This window comes from Anabrus simplex, chromosome 1, assembly GCF_040414725.1.
Source record: "Anabrus simplex isolate iqAnaSimp1 chromosome 1, ASM4041472v1, whole genome shotgun sequence".
Lineage (NCBI taxonomy): Eukaryota > Metazoa > Arthropoda > Insecta > Orthoptera > Tettigoniidae > Anabrus > Anabrus simplex.
The window spans coordinates 221,974,109-221,980,879 of record NC_090265.1 but is presented as its reverse complement, the minus strand read 5'-3'; the positions used below and the strand labels follow the sequence as shown (position 1 = coordinate 221,980,879).

Sequence of the window (6,771 nt, the reverse complement as noted above, 5' to 3'; positions counted from 1 at the left end):
CTTCGAGTGAAATTACTTCGGGTTCCTCCTATTATAGTGGCAACGTTTGTCCTACATAACATGGCCTTAGATTCCATAGATGGTGAACCTGAAGTACAAGGAGATACTTTTGCAGGAAGAAGGGTTTTCGAGGAACTTCCTGTCTTCGAGGAAGCTGGGATGAATGGAGGAAATACTGCTGTTAGGATTGAAATAATTAACAACGTGTTCAGGTATGTTTTTAATATTTCTAAGTACTAACAAGACTGTACATTTGTATTAACAAGAATGCTCATTTGCTTTGGCTTTAGCCGCCGCTAGCTCATATTTTTTAATTTCCTGGTCTTTTCCATTTTTATGGCGTGTTCTGCCTCTAGACATTCCAGTCTTCTCTTGTAGAAGTTGTCCCTTAAACTTCCCTCAGCTTCAGCTCTTCTCTTTTTAGGAGGTGAAGTTCGGCTGCTGGGGCCAGGACTGACATCTGTATCTGGTACTTGTTCCTAAAATCAGTAATTGAAATACGAGAATGTGATGAAGAAGAAGAAGAAGAAGAAGAAGAACGGCCGTGCTGTAAAAGCTAGTCGAATAGTAATAAGGAACAGTTAAGCGTGTGAAAAGTATATTTGATTTATGGCCGGTTTCTGGAATGACAGTTATCTATAGATGAGTAGTTATCAGTGACCGAACATGGTGATACATTTAAAATGAGTTTCCGAAACAACAGTTATCGGCTTATTCACAGTTATCTGAGCAAAGACTGGTAACTGCAGCTAGTGCTGTAGATACCTCTGTGCTAGAACTGATCCCAGCAAATTAGTTTCGTAAACATTAGTGATAATGAACTGACTATACTATATTTACAGTCATTAATTCTAGTTTTAACGTGCTTGGGTGTGCTAGAGTTTACAATATTTCGGTCCGTAGGTTTACTTCCACGTTATCACTGGCTTAGTAACTGATTCCACCTGTATGGTGTCATCTGTCCCAGCTGTTTCGATTACAATCACCTCTGAGGATGACGCTCCTACTGTAGATAAATATTCTAACACGGGAAATGAATCGTCAAATAAAATGGAACTCAAATCAAACGGATTTTCACCAGGCTCAAATTGATCTTTCAGTGCAACTATAATGTTAAAAATTTATTTCATCAGGCTTTGAACCACGAGTCTCACCAACAGTTCGTGAACACCCAATCTGAAATTAGGGAGTATTTACCATTAGCATTTACATTTGTACTAAATGATCTCTTAGGTACCGGTATGCACTTACTATAAATCTGCTGAATAATAAATAGTCTACCGATTTTTGTTGCTTTTTTAATGTTATTATATCTTTTAACCGGTGACGTGAGGTCTGATAGACTCCCAATAAACATAAAACATCTGGACTTCTTTAATTAAAAATCTCGCAAGAGCTGTAGTTTATGTTAGCTTCTTATCTGTGGACTTAACGTCAGCAGTTGCGAGAGTATTTTTGTCAATGCATGTTGTGTGGTCAGTGTAAGTAAAACTTGTTAAGTGACTAGTCCGTTGCAGTTTTAAGAAATACAAATCCTCAGTTCGAAGAGTACTTTACGGAAATACTAATGAAAAATGTAGTGGTACCGGTATCTATTTTCTTTTGGCTATTGGAGATTGCAGTTTGTAACGCTTTCGTATTGTTCAAGTTGTGCCGTGAAAGCCCAGAAGAAATGGAATTCTTGAAGAGTTTGGCATCTGATCAGGTGAAATTACATGCACTTTTTCATTTATATTATTATTCTTTACGCTTGTGTTCTGGATCAGAGAAAAGTGATCTGTTTGGTAATCGCGGTGTATTTCTATAATTTTAGTGACGACAATGCATCTAGGTGAAATTTAAGACTATATATGCGTACTGTGAATAAGAAAGGAGGGGAAATATAACTAGTTTTTGCGTTATTAGATCAGACATATTCTTATTATGAGAGATTATTACATGCTGAATCAGATTGATTGAAATGACTGTATACATATTTGCCAACCAGTTCTCATTATAGGAAACTTCTGCTAGTAAAAGTAACTAGATATTACCAAAATTACCCTAAAAACATTTGCGTAGATACATCTATTGGAGGACGAGAAATACTAAACATGACGATATCTGTACTGTTCATTACCAGGGCTTATTAATATGGATTTAAGTTTCCAGAAACACACTAAAGTTAACAGCGCAGTTAGTTACAAGCACATTTAGGTAACTCATAGGGAAATGTAGTGTACCAGAAACCGGCCATTATATGTAATATCTATCTGAATTAACACCCTTAAGTTTTTTGCAACATACAGTAGTCACATAACTTGATACATTACCATGTTGTAAGAAACCCCACTGACAGCCATTTCCTCCACGAAAGCAACGGATTGAGATTGTGATTCGTTCACTGCAGTTTCCATTGCAAGTGCAGGATCATCCACATCACATTCACGTACATCTAAATAATAAAATTAGACATTATGTACTTCCATAGTAAATGTGCACTGTATTTAGTTAACCTGTCATTCGTCAACAAGGGGTAGTTTATAATTTTTATTGGAGTTACTGATGACCGATTAATTAAGGGAAAGGGCTTATCGCAATATTTACTAGAACGAAAAACAAACTAACATCAGACATAGTCCTGTGTATCGGTAATTAATTTACAATGCCTTATGCTTGTGAAAAGCGTAGCTCTGTATAAGTCTACACTTCGAACATCCTGTACCGGTATTCCTAATTATTTATATCAGGATTTCAAGGTTAACTTACCAAAAATAACTTCTTGGTGGAAGTTCGCATCGCAATCGGACTCGCAGACTAGTGGAAGGAATTGGGGTTTTAATGCTGCTACGAGTTTCCGTCCAGCTTCATCCACCGTAGGTTGTACGAATGGACCTCCGTCTGTTTTATGAATGCTGACCTAGTAAGAATGTACAGTTGGTTAAGTACGATACTCCGAAGTCTCAACTAGTGATTAATACGCAAATATGTATTTCTTTACTTACTTTATCGTCTGCAGCCGACTTCTTCGTTCGTCGTTTTACATTCTTGTAACATAACTGCAATGTTTTCCAATCCCGTTGTGTCACATTTGCGTGGGAATTGAAGTCTGAAGCTAGTGCTTTCCAGGCGTTTTCCTTCTCTTTCGTACTTACAGCATCAGTCTTTTTATTTTCAATCGTATTCTTATATTTAGTAACAACTAAATCAATCAACAACTCCTTTTCGTACGCTGTAAAATTCGGCGCTCGATTTCTTCGCTCATTGACATCCAAGTTCATGTCCATTTTTCAATCGGTGTTTGAGATCTGATTGACACCAAGATTGACACTACGTCACAGAGATTAAAAACATGAAATAACGTGACTTTACTACCAACATACTCCTGATTAGTACGAATTTCCCACGCTGTTTACGACGTTGCCAAGCGAAATTCTACGATGACAGATCAAAGTTGATCCGGATCATGAGATCCGAGATCAATGTTATACAACACAACGAGCAGCTTGGAAAGGATCATTTTCTGATCTCGAATCAAAATTGATCTCGGATCAGCTATGTTTATACAACCGGCTCTAAGAAGGACCTGAGCTGGTAGTGTTCAGTTTTTTTCAAGGGAATATTTGAAGTAACCATCATCCTGCAGAGATCCTTACAGAATTCTAATCTGTTGTCTGACGGAGCAGTACCTGCACGAGGCCCTTTCAAAAAGCAAACACTGCCTATTCTCTGCTGTAGATTTTATTAAGCACTTCTGATGTTTAGTTGTAGTGCAGTGTTATTGCACTTCACACAGTTTACAAAATAAAATAACACCATCACTACTAAAATTCTGCTCTCCAAATTCCTTAACAAACTGCCTTAATTTGACACTCCCTGAACACTTTGGTTTAGGTATGTTGAAACTACACTGAAGAAGTGGTCTCAAAACAAGCCAGACAGTCCTCTATTTTCTAGAAAACAAATACAAGTTCATTATGTACGTATGCACCCCAGGATGTCTTTCTCCTGAGTATTGTCAATCACTTTGTGCTCCTCATTAGGAAATTCCAAGAAGATCCCGTGTTCATAATTCCAGTTACCTGCTACCTGCCCATTCCCGCATACAGTGTAATATTCAGTCCACAAATAGACTCTCTAATTATTACAGCAAGATTCCCTCACTGAATAGCTTGCCACAAAAATTCACTCAATACGAAAATCCTTAAAATATGACAGGAAATACGACTTTATAGTGCATCAAGCAGAAATATGACCAATATCTTAAATTTGTCCAAAATATGACTTTTCAAGCAAAAGAATGATGTCATTAAAATCCGCCCCTTACCTATAACAGACTCCCAATCTCAGATCATCTGAAAATAATACCCTCTTGCATTCATTGTCCTCTTTCTACAGGGAGATTTAAATAATAGATTTATTTGTAGTGTTAGAAAGGTAGCCAAAACATAATGCCAAAGTAGCTAGTAAGTAGGTAAGCTATTAGGTTATTCTATTTATTAGTTTAATGAATCTTAGTATTATAACTTAGTTGACATTCGTCGATTAATTCAACTCAGCTCTCTAGCCTACCCTGTGACTATGAGTAATGTTCATGACCACTGAAAATTATCCATTTTATGTTCAGAAGAACCGCTCAGTATTCTCTCAGTTCATATGTTGCATCATTGCACAAGATTTCAATAACTGAATCACCGAGATCACTGGCATACGTGGACAGTATATAAGTGCGCCGTCTGATGCAATAACTCAATTAAGAAGACGTTGAATCAGAAAACTGTGAATACAGTGACATTTCCAAATTCTTTGAAATCATTTAAGAAAAGACTATGCAAACAGTTGATAGTGAATTTGCCACCTGGGCGACAGCGCCAAATACAGATCATTGATGATTGTGTGATCATATTTTTTTCATCTAATTTTATATACTTCACAGAGTTGTCACTGTGGGAGAAAGACTCTGTAATGTCAGATCTCGATGCGAAGAGGTGGGCTGTATGAGAACCTTAATCTGAAAGTTGGAAGGTGCATACGAAAGCACTTCATAGAATGAAGAATGGCAGCAGCGAGCATTAAATGCTATTGCTTCTGTCATATCAGTTCACACTGCACCGATGTAATAGGAACAGTTACTCTAATGTGCTATGAATTGGATCACTGTATCGATTCAGTAACACAAATAGAATCAAATTAATCAATTCAGTAAAATGAATCTAACATCCCATCAGTACATCTTGCTGCAGCTAAAACATTTCATTGCCATGCATGGTCTGTAAGGCAGGCAAAATCCTTGTATGAAGCAGATCAAGATACATCTGACCAGTTATAATATCCTCAATGGAAAAGTAGAAGAAGAATAAGGGACCAACCAAACCACACAATGATAGACCACAGCACACATTATGCCCTGGTAGATTCACTGCCTTCTCCACATGAACACGAGGATTTACAGGAGACCAGTAGACACAATGAAAAAAATGAAATGGCGTATGGCTTTTAGTGCCGGGAGCTTCCGAGAACAAGTTCGACTCACCAGATGCAGGTCTTTTGATTTGACGCCCATAGGTGACCTGCACATCATGATGAGGATGAAATTATGACGAAGACGACACATACACCCAGCCCCTGTGTCAGCGAAATTATGGTTAAAATTCCCGGGACCCCTGTGACCATTTAGCCATGGAGCCGGACACAAAGGCCACTATCAAATGAGGATAGACACAACTGTTAAGTTTGAATTGCTCCTTGTCAGACCACACAAATATCCCTGCAAATTCCTCATCCTCGCAAATCATGTGCTCAAATCATTCACAGTATTCCAGCTATGATCTGGGTCATCCTCGTTCATCGTGTCTTGGAATGAACACTTTCCACCCTTAAGAAAGCATGTTACAATTCACCGGCTCACCCCACTTTTGCCCACTGCCTTTTACAGTGATCAGGTGAAATGTTGTACCATCACAGCAATGAACATTGTACTTGTCACTGTTCATGGTCAACGTGTTCCAAACTCTTTCTGCCACTGCCGTTGAACCTCGTGAATGTTCTCATACTTCAAGAACCACTTCAACGCAGCGTTGTATTCCACAAAAGATAACCTTAACTCAGCCATTATTGCTACTCAACTGTCTTCCGCTGAACTGGCGGCCTCGCCCCAACACTTGCCCATGCACAGCACAAATTGTCAGTGCCACCTACCTACAACAAATTTAACAGTTCTTCCACATGAGATTAGTAAGTGGTAAGTCTGTTTTGAAGTTACTGAATTCTTCTTCTTCTTCTTCTTCTTCTTGCGTTACGGCCTCTGTAGGACCACGGACAGCTCCTTCACGGATTGCATTTTCTTCTTCTCCTCCCAGAACCTCTTCATCCTTTCTCTTCTTCTCTCCCGCTCTTCTTCCGAGATATTCAGTATCCTCTTCTCTTGTCTACTCCACTGGTGACTCTCAATCCTTTTCCTGTATCCATCCCTATCATTGATCTCTGGCATATTAGTCGGTATGTACTTGCTTTTCCAATTTTCCTTTTCTTCCACCTTGATCCCCAATTCTGACCAATCTTTCCGGAGTTCAACTACCCACTTGGTTCCTGTCTTTCCTCGTGTCCTCGCTGTTGTTTCCCATACTCTTTTCGTCATTCTATCCATATTCATCCTGATTACATGTCCCGCAAACCGTGCTCTTTTCAGTCTGATTTCTTCTGAGATTGTCCTCATGTTCCGGTATAGTTCTTCCCTGGGTCTCCTCATCCATCTCTCACCTCCTCTCTTAGGGCCTAGTATTTTCCTCAATA

At 38.8% G+C, this 6,771-nt stretch overlaps 1 long non-coding RNA gene across 1 annotated transcript; it reads right to left on the bottom strand.

Annotated features, from left to right (window-relative positions):
- Positions 1-260: 260 nt before the first annotated feature.
- Positions 261-6,429, bottom strand: LOC137498402 (uncharacterized). The gene is made up of 3 exons (XR_011017781.1): positions 2,749-6,429; positions 2,313-2,434; positions 261-479 (listed from the first exon to the last, which is right to left on the bottom strand). It is a non-coding gene; the product is annotated as an uncharacterized lncRNA (long non-coding RNA).
- Between the last annotated feature and the right edge of the window lie 342 nt (positions 6,430-6,771).